This window comes from Vanessa atalanta, chromosome 16 (assembly GCF_905147765.1).
Source record: "Vanessa atalanta chromosome 16, ilVanAtal1.2, whole genome shotgun sequence".
In the NCBI taxonomy this organism is placed as follows: Eukaryota; Metazoa; Arthropoda; class Insecta; order Lepidoptera; family Nymphalidae; genus Vanessa; species Vanessa atalanta.
The window spans coordinates 3,327,509-3,340,983 of NC_061886.1; the positions used below are offsets into that span (position 1 = coordinate 3,327,509).

Below are 13,475 nucleotides of genomic sequence, written 5' to 3' on the forward strand. Positions count from 1 at the left end.
TTTTAAACAAAAATTGTATAAAATTAGTAATTTATAAACAATGTAATTCTACGCATAAAATAATTCCAATAAAAACTCAATCTTATGTACGATAAAGATATTAAAGAAAAGTTATCCTAAAATTGAACATAAAGGAGCCTATAATTTGACAAATCTCATTAGAGTTAATAAGACCAGTTGAATATCTGCGTTTAACCTCGTTTAGTAATTTACGCTGCGGTGAGGAAATTGGGAGGAAATACTTCTCGTGGCTCGTAAAAGCTTAAAGCATTTAATGAGGCCAGGTAAACTAACGACCTAGACTAGGACTTCTCGGTAACTTAAGTTTTTTTTCATAGAATTCTATCAATGCCAGTCTTTAAGGCGTTACCAATAACCTTAATTTTCTCTTTAACTAGTTGTTAATTTTTACTCGGATCGGATCGTCAGATTGGAATCTTGCGACTACTGGTGTTATATTGGACACTTTTTAATATTTTCACTACACTTAACAAGTATTATTATATTAGTTGTAATAAATATTGTAAATTTTTAATATTCTTTATAAACACATAATATACAAATATCTAATATTTTGTCTATTATGTGAAATGTGTAAAGATAATGTATGTTTACAATTGGAACATAGATCTAAATTAAACTCATGGAGAATTTAAATAAAGGATAATTAATTTAGTTATTATTACAATAAAGTAACAGGTCAAGATCCGTTAGTCCGCCACCGTCACGGTCCGGATAACATCTGAGCCAGCTGCGCACGCGTCGCCCGACTACCGTTGCTTAAAGGTCATCGATCATTGATTTTCTTTTGATATTTATTAAATATTTTTTTCGTTAATATCTTTTTTGATTTATCTAATAACATAAAGTTCAAGTAATATATAAGTTCTTTCGTCTGAATTATTTGTTTGTTTTTTTCTTTATCAATTTTCGGCAAAAACAACAAATTTTCATTTTAATATAAAGTTACATGATTTTAAGAATGAGCTAAAATCCGAGACGCAAAATATTATGTAATTTTTATTTATTGTGCAAGAGGAACGTTATATCTAGTTACCCACCACTAATTTAAGATCACAACTTGAACGCAGAAATATGAGATGAATCACTGAATATTTAGTATCAAAAATCACTTTCACAAGGTAATCAAATCACACAACATCCGTTTTATATAACGAATAAGATATTTCGAACACAATATAAAGGTACGGGCGCATGGCTCTGACACGATTTATTAGCAAAAGTTGCTTACGGCACAAGATTCGCGTACAAAATGGTGAATGTTTCCTTAAAGCGATCCTCGCGTGCCGTAATTGCCAACGGTCGGCTGAACACGGAGTCGAAAGTACCGGCGCCACGGCCGCTGCACTCCTCACGCACTTACGTAACATCCACTGCAACCTACATCTTTCCAATCGAAACGCCTGTAAAACTTCAGGAGATCGAAGAGGCGGCCATGAAAACGTGTCGCCGCAGAGATGACTCACCGCGCACACTGACGCCCTCTATGCGTTTCAGATCCGACCTTGGACACAGCACCCGTTAAATGCAGCCTTGCGGGACGAAAGCGAGCCGCTATGGACTTACCCTAGTCTGGTGGACGAGGGTGTGGATTTGACGCGCTTCTGTTTGTTTTCAGGGGTGTTTTAGAGCTGGGCGCTCCGGTCAAGTCGCTGCGTCGGTCGGCATGGCGTCGCCGATGGATGCGCGGTGCGACTGCGGGCTGACGGCGAAGACATCGGTGGAGCCGTAGCCACGCATGCGCGGTACCCTTCCAGGGCCTTCGATCTAGCACCGCGATGCGCGTCGTCGCCGCCGCGCAGCCCTCACCGCAAATAACGTTAACAAATCTACACAACCCGACCATTTCAAGTGTTCAACTCCCAGAGCACAGCTGAATTAAGCCTAATTACTATTTAACGTTTTTTTTTCTGAATTACACGTTTTGACGCGTAGGTTTGAAAGAGGCCTCATTACGCATTCGCACCTACTTTCTTTTGTCTTAAAAAAATGTCGAAACGTCAAAACCATACAGTACGTCAATTTCTTAAGGTTTTAAATAATATATTCTAGGCGAAATACAAAAAGTCAAAAGCTATTCTATAGGTTACGAAACCAAATATTACAAAGTACAAGTTTCAAATACATTATAAATTGTAAATTAAGTTATATTTGAGGAACTGAAATGAACCTCGTAGAAACTCTGGTCACGTCCACTTTGATTTCAGCCCCGTCTACTTGATCGGTCATGAAATTTTTGAGTCTCGGACGAGAATCTAAAGATGAGGAAGCATCAAAAATATTCCTTTGTTCATTAGTAATTTCAACTTCAACCTACAATTTGTAATTATATAAAACATTATTTCCCATACCAAAAAAAAATAAATAACTGTACTACTAAAAACAATTTCGAACTTCATGTGGTTGAATTACTATACTATCATATTAAGTGTATAAACATGTCCATCGAACAAAATAAGGATCAGGTACTGTCTAGACAATCATTAGGTCTTTATCATTATATTACAAAATTATAAAGGTGTATACGACTTCTATTATTATCAAAACGAACCATACACATTGAACGGCTTGAAACTTATTTTTTTTGGCAAATAGGTTTATATAGGTTTATATAGGTATACGCCAAATGTTGTTACTAGGAAACTAAATAATGCATTTACCATGTTATTACTCATCGCATATGTGAATTGGATCGTTACTATCTTCACTTAAGTCAAGATACACATAAGAAGAACGTAAATATATATGTAGATACAAACAGACATTTACATAAATCCGTCAAAAATCAAAGACGTTTTTGTGACCGTAAAATATAGTTTATACACATTTTATTTTATATACTAACCATCAAATTGCCCAATTGCTAATCTGCCTTCCATTTACTTAAAGTAATTGCCCGTAACTTTTAGGCTAAGACCTCCTCTCCTTTCGAAGAAATGTTTCTGAGCTTATTCACATACGCTCTTTCAACGCGAGTTGGCCGATACACAAGTTAGAGACGATGTGTTCATCACACACACATGCGAATTTCCTTACAGTGTTATCTAACAGAGTCATGCCTGATAAACCAGTAGTGCCTGTGATTTGAAACCGCAATCTTGGGCTGAAATTCACATATTCATTCTACAAGTTCATCTAACCCTCTTGTTATAAGTAAAACATTAACAAATCATTAATATTATTTATTGAACGAACATATTCAAATAATTGTTGTTTCCGGTCACAATATGAATGTACATACATGTATGCAAATGTAATTAAGTCTTAACGTGTGTAAAGCGGCTTTATGACAATGTCAACCCTTGTCGTATTGAACGCGACTTGTTTTTATTAAGTGTACGATTACACATGCCTCTACGACAAAGCGCGTACTTATGAAAATGTACTCTTTTAAAAGCAATTATGAATGGTCTTACTTTAAATTTTACAGGATCCTAACGACCTGATTTTATCCGGGTGTGATATAACAGATATAGTCTCATTAAAATGAACATACTGTTTATATATTCTTGTGTTAATGTAATATGCAGACACAGACGCAGAAACCATCTATAATCCTCAATTATGTTTATAGGAATCGATAATTCGGTTTCGGTCTTTTTATCGTATTTCTTTCTCTTTAGTAATTAATTTATATAAAACAACGCTATTGGAATTTAATTAAACAAAAAAAAACCTTTGAACTATGAGATTTCTGTACAATATTTATTAAAGGTTTAGTATATATAGTGAGATCAAAATATAATTAACACACTCAGCTGCTGTAGAAACTATTGTTTTAAAAAAAAACTACTTTTTTTATTTCACTTTGACGCACAAACATATACTTCAGACTAGTTATGTTTTTATGTCTAATATAAATATTACGTGGGATGGATGCTATTAGTTGATCTCAAAAATATAAATAAAATTGTGGGGGTTAAGGAACTGGACTAACCACGCACGATGACGCAACACGAACGTATTGATTGAATAGTCTAGTTTTATTTAAGATCCGAACGGTCGTAATCCGACTTAAAAACGACGCCATTAGTGTTTAGATTCAATGCTTTTTCAATTAGCTCACATTTGTTAATACTCCATTAATAACCTCACAGTTTATGAGACAGTTTATGAGCCAGTTTATGAGTCATACCTGACTACGGCGCAGTCATATTGCTTAATGCAAAATTGGCTCATGTAAGAATCTACTAAGATCTTCAGTACCCACACTTATAAGAAGTATTATTATTAAATCAGTTAAAACATCACCCCACATTCATGACTAAACTAAACTAAATGGATTATTAGTTTTTAGCAATAACTTTTAATTAGTGGTCTGTTTTCACTGGAAAAATATTAAAAAAATAATCAATATTGCAAGCCACTCTATTAGTCTCACCATAAAACATAAATCCTTTTAGCTCTGTTTATAAAACGTCCTTATTCTGTCAAACATAATTTAAAATCATCAAACGCTGTTATAATAGAAACTTATTTTATTTAAAAATATTACTGTATATAATTCATATTCGCATTGAAATTTTGCAAATATTTACCGTTAAATTGACGTCTTTAACACATAAAACATTATAGTTTTTCTATAAATTAGCAAATTAATTCTAAAATCATACGTAAAGTCCTAAGTCAGATGTACGTATATATTTATTTATTCACAAAGATAAGTTTAAAAAGTAGCTTTAACTCGGGTAAAGAATAAAGAGTGCACATTTAATTACCTATCAATATTTTTTCTAATCAAATCAAAATATTTTTAAACAAATTATTTTTACCACTTTGGGTTGGAATGTGGATTCTATTAAGAAGAAACCCCTCGAAACTCAGCAGTTATTATTGAGCGAGATCTAGCAATTGTTAAATCTATGCACTTTTGTTTGAAATATATTCTAATATATAATTTAGTAATGAGATTAATTTTAATAAGAAATTATTTAACAATAATGAAGTGCAATACTTAAGAGAGCAGTGTTAGACAAAGCTTCGACTTCAATTTGGTATTCAAATTTAGAAAGAGTTTGACCTGAGTCGATGCCAAACACCGATGAAGTAGATACTTATACTATTCACATAGTGGAAAATGTTCGACGACTACAAAGAGTTTCCCATTACATACATATACGGGATAGATGCGAACAACATTGTTGACAAGATCAAATACTAACATAGTTACTACAAGTATTTAAAACGGAATATTTACCATGTTTATTAATTTTATTTGTTGGAACTCGATATTTCGACATTATATACGAATGGCTCGTGAACAAGGCATATTATTTATTATTAAGTAATAAAAATAACCAATTTAATTTAAAAACTAACATAGTTTGTCAATAACCAAGTTAAAAGTGATCAATAAACACCAGATAATAAAAAAGCGTGGAGCAAATACTTATTGATTCCAGGCCGAATATATTATATACATATATATTTGTATTTAATTAACATAACTTTGTATTTTAAATGTTGAAAAAGAGTAACTACTGTGTTTCTTGGCGGTCCTTCTCGGTAGAAACTACATTCCGAATCGGTGGTAGCTTCACTTAATATAGTTTGAATCGTCACTTAAAATGACGATTCAAAAGTGCTTGAATAAAGTATCTTTTCATTTTATGATATATGATTAAATAATCAGCTATTTATTATATTTTATTATTATTATTATATTATTTTAACTAAAACTATATAGTGAAAGAATCATACAAATAGTTCTCATGTGGTAATAGCTGAAAAAACTTCATTTCGTTTCAAGTAAACAATTCTATGTAACGGATATGACTTTATACTGAAAAATACTGAAATGAACTCTAATTCTGTTTTTAATTGTGATTTGACCTTTAAGACACATTCGTGGGCGTTTCAATGTAGCTTCCAACGAACGACAAATGTCAAAGAAAAGTAATTCTCAAAGATACTCTATATACGGGCATACAAGTTGATATTTTCTTGGCAAAATATATTAAAAAAAAATATATAAAACCAGATAATTTAAAAAAAAAAATAGAAATATTCCATTCGGGTATGATTGTAAATACAGTTTTATAAACAAAAATAACGCCAATATTTGTTCCAGACGAATGTCAAAACAAACTCAATTTCGCTAGCATACGTATACTTCAAATTAAGTTCAATACAGAGGGTAGTCTACACGTACCTACATGGGTAGTCTGAATGACGTCATGATATCAACGGATAGTTCTTGTTCCGAACGAAAGTTCTCGCTTTAATACCATCGATCGGGACTCACTGGCGAATTTTAAAGTCTTTTGCCAACAATAGTTGGCAGCATTCGACGTACAAGTGGATAATGTGTTTCGGCTTCATTCTTTCTTGGATTTACTTGAATGTTGTGGGCGGGTAAGGGATTTAAGGCATGAATGAGTGAATCGTTTCAACTTGTGATGACTACCACTGCGTCATAACGATTAATTCTATTTTCACGGAACGAAACTTAGAAATTATTTATCAGTTTTTCGTGTTATTTCCTTTAATAATACTCATCTAAGTCATTATTTATATAAATTTAATACTTCATTGTAATCATATTGACGTAGAGTTCGCAATAAAAATAACACTAATGATAATGATAGTGTTTAATCAGAATAGCATGTATATTAAACAGAAAAATGATACAAAAATCAAGAAAATACAGTGACATACATTTTTATAATATGCAAATCACGAACTAGAGGCCTACTTTACATTAAAGCGGCTACTTTCGCCCATAGATTGGCGACGTTAATGCGCCCACAACCGCGCAATTTCACCTGTTCTTACACTGGCTCACTCACCATGTGTTATTTATTTATATATTCATCGTACATTCATCATCCAATAGCAGTGAGGTGGGATGAAAATTCACAATCCGGCGCCGAACTGTACAGTATGCCATTAAAATCTCCAATATAATAATATCATAAAGTTTTGAATACATACATAAAATTAGTGTCATATATTATACGAGGTAAAAATATTTTTCAATGTTATCATATTTTTTATTCGCACTATAACGTAGAAAACATAACATGATATTATTTAAAATAAACTATGCTATTAACATTGTATATGATTGCTATTATATAAAAAAATTATAAATGTAACAGTTTCTGAAATTCGTGTTAAGCAAACGATGCAGCAGAGGCTACTTTCGATATCAAAAATCTGACGCTCAACACCTAAAACGTCTGCAAACATATTTTTTCTATTAAAATCGAAAGTTAGTTTTCCCCTGATATGAAACGCCTTCCGATAGCCTATCATTATTTATAATATATATTTTTTATAATTCATTATTTACAATATATATTTATATATTTATAATATAATATCATTATTTATAAATTCAGTGAATGTCATAAATAAAGCTTGCACTACCAATTAATGAATCGAAACATTATATAAAACCACAGCCCCTATGATATTTATTATAACATCCGTTACTCTTATTCGAAACAAATCTATTATAAAGAAGTAAAATTTGTTTATTTGTATGAAATCTCTGAGTCTAATGGTCTAATTAAAAAAAAAACACTGGTTTAAAGCTAGATACAAGCCAGTTTCCTCACGATATTTTCTTTACCACAGTGCACGATGTTCCACTTAACAATTGCCTATCCAATATTAAAAAAAAAAGAATAATTTCTACGCATAAAATACAATACGAACAAAAAAAATAGTAGCTCATTCAAGCCCCGGATTCTGCGCGAGGGACGCGACCAACGTTGTTGGGCTAAGCTTCAATCTTAATCGCCACACGAGACCTTCATAAATACAAATGTTATTGATAAGACCAAGGACTACGACCACTATTCCAAGGTTTTCGTTTATTTACGCTTTTGCTAGTTTAAGACGATACTGAAATTATATTCTTATAAAAGACTTATTTCAACATTTCTTGACACGGTTGAACGGTTCTGATTGGTAATTGATTTTATAAAATGTGCTTAATCAAATAAAAGCATCCTTGAATAAGAATTATTTGATAACTAACAGTTGCATTAGTTATTAAGATTTCTATGTTAGCAATAAAATAAAATCCATACAGAACAAGTAAAGATTGAATACTAGACATCAAGTCACATGAATAAGCATTCTTTACGTTATGACACATAAATATTATTCGCAATTTTTACACAGCGTGCTTAAGATTTTATCCAATAACCCTGAGTTCATTTACCGCGTATATTTCTAATTTAAAAAAGACTATTTTAAAATAAATCGACAATAAATTTTATATTGAAAAACATTAAATACAATTCAATACAAAATAAATATATTGTATTTTAGAAAAAAAAAGTACAGAATTTTTGCTGAAACCTTAATCTCTGCCAGACAACCTTTAAATAGAGGACATCGTATAATAAAATGTTACCGACCATAATGTATACGTCAACCGAAAAATAAAATAAAATTACTTAAAAACTTTTCAACAACTGCTTTTCAAACATGCACTTAAATACACCAAGCTAATTGCATTCGAACATTGTAAAATTATATTTTTATTGATTATATACAAACAAACAAAAAAATAACAACAATAACAACAAATACGAATGTGTATATACAAGCTACAATATTCTGGTCATTGGAGCGAGTCTCGGCGGATTCGACAACAAATATTTTTATCAAATTGAAGTGTAGAACGTGGCTGTGTTGAACGTATTCCCTTTGGAATAGTAGGAAATTGTTCCAAGTTTCCAGAAGAAATAACATTGTTATAAACTTAGTTATGAACAACGCAAAATATTTTAATTGTAAACATATTTCAATATAATAAAAATAAAGTAACTTCGTTATTTTTATTTCTCTTTTCTATACACATATGTATAATAAATGTATATAATAATATATTATAAATGCGAAAGTAACTCTGTCTATTACCTTTTCTCGCTTAAACCGCTGAACTGATTTCGATGAAAATTGGTATGGAGATACATTCCCTGGGACACTTTTTTTTAATTTAACCCTCGAAGGGATAAAATATGGCGACGGCTAGTGTGTATTGTAATAGTGTGTAATTTATTTATTTAAAGGTAAACCCACATCATACTGTTCCAAGGAAAGACTAAAATCTTGTGACGCGTATTTCCAAGGATATATTAATATTACTATTTCTCCATTCCAATTAAGCTTAATTACTTTTCAGTTGATTTAATGGATTGCTTGTGCATTTGATGATGTAAACTGAGGACGACAAGAGGTCAATGGGTCAGGATCGAATCTCCACTTTGATACCATTAGTCGATCTATAAACCTTTGAGCTAGAGGCTGTCATACAACATCTTAACAATACGTTACAAATATCTTCACTTATATATTTAGCAAATTTTAATAACAAATATGAAAGTATGCATAAGTCATACAATAATCTCAAATCTGAGAAAATAAAACACAATTATATAATTTTATTATAAAGATTACAAGAAAATTATTATTTTTAGCCTAAATAGTTTTGATATTCGAACAATGAAGTTCCAAATCTGTGTAAGAATACTTAGTGGGACGTCGTGCAAGTCCTTCCGGGTAGGTAACATCGTGACATATTATACCGCCAAGCAGCCGTACTAAGTATTATGATGTTCCGGTTTGAAGTAAGGCACAAAGAACCTAGCATCCTATTTCCCAAATTCGGTAGCCATATAAGGAATTATTAATATTTCTTACAGTGCCAACTTCAAAGGACTGTGGTGACCATTTACCATCACGTGGCGCATTTGCTCGCCCGCCTATTTCATAAAAAAAGTTTAAGTTTAGTCAATTAACCAAACTTGTCTTTTAAATAAAAATAAACACAATACGATCATTCCCAAACGAAGTCAGAGGTTGACTTTAACCTTTAAAGGTTTATTTATTAGGTGTCTTTATTGTACTTTATCGCCTTTTAGACATTGCTATTGCGGTCATTTATCTAACGAATAATGTAATTAGACCAGAAGCTAACAATGTTGAAGCATTGAGATTACTGCGTTCTAGAAACTTTGACCTTCAAGCGACAGTATTAATTATTTGTAATCCTTTAAATCAATATATCTTGCGCGAAATCTTTTTTTAAATTAAAACATTCATTTCTTTAATGTACAAACGAATTAGACGTACTTATTGACAGAAATAAAAATAGTATCGGATAGGAAATTAACATGACCTTAGAACCTTTTTGTCTAATTTTATATTTTTAAAAATTATAAAGAAACAGCCAGGATGCAAGGCCTAGATGTGCTACTTATAAAGTAACTAAATTTACCCGATAGGCTTTTTGCAAGCCCGTTGGGTAAGTACCAACCATTCATCATATATTCTATCCCCAAACAGCAATCCTTAGTATTGTTGTGTTCCATTTTAAAGGATGATTGAGCCAGTGTCACTAGAGGCACAAGGGACATAGCATCTTAGCTCCCAAGGTGATAGTTCATTGGTTAGGTAAAGATAGATTAATATTTTTACAGCGCCAATGTCTTTGGGCGGTGGTCCACCATCAGGTTGCCCAATTGCTCATCTGCTTAACATAATCAAATTATACTTTATTCAAATAGGATTTTACAAGCATTTTTGAATCTTCATTTTACAAAACTATGTTAAACGTAACGTTACTACCGGAATGTAGATTCTACCGTGAAGAACCGGCAAGAAACTCCGTAGTTAAGTACTCTTTTCGAACACAAAAAGAAAATTTATAACTAATAAATATTTGTAATAAATGTTTGCTTAAGAATATTATATTTTTTTATTTAGCGTCTCGTTTTCACCTTCCTGTGATTCTGTTGTAAAATCGTATACCCACACAAAAAAAAACTAATTCTATAAATTCAACTAACAGGTGTAAGAAATTCGATTTTAGCTTGTAAATGAACAACCCCACCTCTGCTTGGCATATTGGCACTGTAAGAATTTATGATATAATCGGTGGAACCCTTCAATTCATTTAAGTGAGTCATAGGGCACTTATCATAAAAGAGATAACAACTTATATCCCATAGTTCGTAAGGTAATCGCAATATGAAATGGGTAATATCAATAACACCTTTATATTAAATTTGAGTCGCTCGCTTATAATACTAGAGATTTCGAGTTTCTGGATTCCAACCCCGGTACGGGTCATTAAAACATTATTGCAATTAAGCATATATTCTTTCACCATACTGTTGACAGCCGAATCGGAGAGAAAGAAAATTCGCCAACAAACTTTATTTTTCAATCAAATATGTTATGTAAATTTAATATTATTTTTAATAAATTAATGAATATGGGATGTCAATTGACAAAGGAAACCGCTTTGTGATTTGCGCGCTTCCACAATGTCTAACCCAAATACGCAAAAGTCGATACAAGGGAGATTGCGTGTGCTGCAACCGCCCAAGGTTGAGGTGCGATCTTATAGGAAACGCGTACAGGATGGCCGTCACCCGAAGTTTAACGAGGAAACTCACATACATACATTATATAAGCCATGAAAACATTAAACTTATTTATAAGGCAGTCTTGTAAAAATCGATTCATTCCATTACATTTCAAGATATCTGAAAAACCAGTGTTGAGAAACTGGCCAATATTTCATTATGTATGTTTCACAACGCATATCAACGCCCAGAAAAATGTGTAACGGAAAATACTCCGTCCAAGTCTACGTCCTTTCGACATACTCTTGTATTTTCAATCCAATTATATTACAGACCATAATTGCAAAGAATTTATACCACACACTACACGTATTAAACTTTGTTAACTTAAAAGCTGAGATCTTGCCTTAATTTCAACAAGACAATCTAATTAAAACAGTAGAGCGTAGTAATCAGGTTGTTTAGAGATCGCGTTGTTCGAGAAACTTCTGCATTTCTCCTGAGAAACTAGTTTCACTGTGTTACTCAAGAGAAACTAAATCGTAATAGTAGCAGTAATTTGGACATATTCGCAATTTGTAAAACTATACCAAGACTATAATAGCGTTAAATTAAAGAGTTTTACATTAAAATCATAATGAAGTCGCGGAGATGTAAATGAAAGTTTTAATCAATGTAATTGACTTCTGGAATAACTGGGGCAGAATATTTTAGTATTATCATACGCACCTCGTAGTATTAATTCAGTTTTTCACTTGTTTTAGTGAATTAATGCCTTGAGGGTCCCGTATCCAATTTGAGGAGGAGAGGAGAACGTTTAGTGGATATCCCACCTCGCTGTGCCGGGGTGGTGGTACACTTGGGGCAGATTTAACCTAACACAGGAGTTACCTCTCGATATTTCCTTCAACACACAGATAAAAATAATCGATATGGCTGTGAAATTTTTTTAAAAAAAAATACAATTACAAATATTTGATGACCTCCGTGGTCGAGTAGTGTACATCGGTTTTCATGGGTACGCCACTCCGAGGTCCCGGGTTCGATTACCGGCCGAGTCGTTGTAGAAAAAGTTCATTAGGTTCCTATGTTGTCTTGGGTCTGGGTGTTTGTAATACCGTCGTTACTTCTGTCAAGTGCTGGTTACTTACATTGGAATCAGAGTAATGAATGTGATGTTGTCCAATTTTTTTTTTTAATGGCATTGGTTGGCGCACGATCATATGGGCCACCTGATGGTAAGTGGTCACCACCGCCCATAGACAAAGGCGCTGTAAGAAATATTAACCATTCCTTATATCACCTATGCGCCACCAACCTCGGGAACTAAGATGTTATGTCCCTTGTGCCTGTGATTACACTGGCTCACTCACTTCTAACCGGAACACAACAATAAAGAGTACTGTTGTTTGGCGGTAGAATATCTGATGAGTGGGTGGTACCTACCCAGACGGGCTTGCACAAAGCCAAGTAAAATATTTATTATTTATTTATTATTTAATATAACCCGCATCACCATTATATATATAATGTCTTTAATCAACTTTTATTTAAACAAACACCGCACTCAACTTCATAAAAAAAAACTCAAGTAAGTCACTTGACAAACATTTTTAAACAACTTAAGACAGAACGAATATAGTCTCCGAATTTGTTTTAAAACATGCCGAGCAATTAAAACCCAAAAAATATGACGTTTTTTTAAGTCTAAAACTAAGCAAATGTTTCAAAATAACTAAGCTATTTTAACACTTATGATATGATATGATTTTATTGATAACTGATTCCTTAGAACCTACAGAAGGTTAAAGTCTTTGTACTATATACTATATACTGTTGCTAATTCTGCTCTGAGCCGTAGTTGTTCACTAATTACGTATTTATTCTAGTTTCAAATAAGCTTTTAAATACGTACAAACATTAATAAAAAAGTACATCTTACCACAAACAAAGTCCATATAAAGTGGAAACATTTCGAAAAAAGAACTTGTTTACATCTGTCCTTGTTTAAACCGGAAAAAAATAGTACAAGCTTTTAGTTTTATCCTATTTTAAAAGCATTACGTAATGTTGAACACTGCACTACCCTGGGATACTTAATGGGAGTCATTGCAATACGGCCGT

General features: G+C 32.4%; 1 protein-coding gene across 13 annotated transcripts in view; it reads right to left on the reverse strand.

Moving 5' to 3' along the window:
- LOC125070143 (kinesin-like protein unc-104) overlaps positions 1 to 13,475 on the reverse strand; it is a 97,438-nt gene that overhangs the window by 46,892 nt on the left and 37,071 nt on the right. For 12 of the 13 annotated variants that reach the window (XM_047679856.1, XM_047679853.1, XM_047679855.1 and 9 more), the window contains exon 1: positions 1,588 to 1,704. The exons of the other annotated variant lie outside the window; for it this stretch is intronic. The gene's annotated coding sequence lies outside the window, so the exon portion shown is untranslated. Of the gene's footprint in view, positions 1 to 1,587; positions 1,705 to 13,475 lie in introns of those variants that run through there. 13 annotated transcript variants of the gene reach the window in all.